Below are 2,101 nucleotides of genomic sequence, written 5' to 3' on the forward strand. Positions count from 1 at the left end.
AGACTCTTGACTCTAAACTTTGTTTCAAATGTAAACTTGTCATTGATTTAATAAAAGTAAGTTACTCCTAGATATGTACATTAATAGAAAAAAATTAACAAAAGTTGTAAAATGTCATCCATAGCATATACATATTTTTATGTTCACTTCTTAATGTGGTGAGGTATTTTCTAGCTTAATAGAAAATCCAGGGAAATTTAATAGATTTATTTCAATAGCATGATGTTTAAATTCAGATCCAAGACACTATATTAGATGTTAAATTTTTTCCTGTTATCAAATTGAAGATTTATCTTAATTTAAAAATATTTCATTTATTAATATTCTAGAACAATCTTGTTAATTTATTGGATACAATTGTAAGGGATCATCAAATAACATCAGGTGGAGAAATAAAGATATGTCTTTATTAACTATTTACTATTACTTTGGTCTGTTGCAGTAATTAACACTACTGCAACAGGACCCATTTACACTATTAAAAGTTATTAAGGACCCCAATGATCTTTTGGTTATGTGGGTTAATTTAATACAATGCTTTCATATTTTGGTGATGGGAGGAGACGTGACTTGGAGTGGTGAACACACAATAAATGTATAGATGATTATAGAATTGAACCCCTGAAACCTACATAATTTTATTGACCAATGTCACCTCAATAAATTCAATTTAAAAACCCACAATACTTTAATTTTTAAGGGCATCAAAATTTATGAAAAATGCAGCTATCTAATCATTTAAAATAGGAATGAAAACATTTTCACACTCTATACCTTTCGCTATAATAAGATTCACAGGATATATTTGTTCAACATAGTATAATACCTATTTTATCTTTAAATCAGGCAAAGAGAAGAATATTTGAGAGTGAATATTTGCTGTTAGTTGTGCAATAGTCAAATTAGAGACCTAACCCTGAAGACTGAGGATCCTTAAACCATAGGGGGTCCCTGAAACCTTACCTGGGAAATCAGTGATGTTGAAACTATTCCCATATGAATACTAAAGCATTACATTTTTTTTCACTGCGTTAACACTTCAGAGATGTTGCAGACCAAATGTGGATTCATGTGGAGCTTTATCACGACAATCAAGACAAGGTACCAAAATCTACTAATAATCATTGTGTTCTTCATGGTATACACTCACAGAAAAAAAAGTACCAGTTTCATTTAATAATACTTCTGATTAGGCAGTAAAAAGTATTAATTTTGTTAAATCTCAATCCTTGGGTACACAAATATTCTTTGAGGTGAAATGGGAAGAACACATAAAACACTTCTGCACAGTGAATTGTAGGAGAAGCACTGGTTTGAGCTGGAAGCTTTTTCCTAGAACACCATTCTCATCTGAGAGAACAATTGACAAATTTCAGTTATTCATACTTAGATATATGGCAGATACTTTGTCAGATGTCAGTGAAGAAAGCTTGTTACTTTAACGAAAACAACTGATAATATTATTGCCAGTGATAAAATGCAAGAAAAAATTAATATTTTGTAAAGTTTGTATCTGTCACTATAAGCTTGATAGTCTTCCACTGCTTTTTTTGATGAGATTGGTGGTTATTGAAAAATGTAATTTTAAAAATAGTATATAATAAAATTAAAAGTGTCAACTTTTAATCTGTATTACCCAATGAACCAGTGTTTTCCAAATGAGCAATGAATGACGTCACAAAACCAGCAGTTCAAGGGGCAAGATAGAGTAATGAATTTTTTAATATCATAGAATAAAAATGTTTATTAATGTGGTTTTAGATTCCACACTGCAGCTAATCTGAAAGAAACGACCACTTATTAGTTTTGGTGTAATATGAAAGAAGAATATCTATAATTATATAAAAAGGTCATTAAAATACTCCTTCTGTTTTCAGTGACATATCTATGTGTGACTGGATTTTCTTCATCTATTTCAAACAAAATAATATATTGCAACAGATTTAATGTACAAGCAGATATGAGAATCTTGGTAACATGAATACCAAGTCAGACAACAAAGACAATTGCATAGTGTAAAATAATGTTACTCTTTCCACTCAACTTTTTTATTTTGAAAATATAATTCTTTAAAAAAATAAATATATGTAATTTATGTTAT

Source organism: Myotis lucifugus, unplaced genomic scaffold (assembly GCF_000147115.1).
Source record: "Myotis lucifugus unplaced genomic scaffold, Myoluc2.0 scaffold_73, whole genome shotgun sequence".
Lineage (NCBI taxonomy): Eukaryota > Metazoa > Chordata > Mammalia > Chiroptera > Vespertilionidae > Myotis > Myotis lucifugus.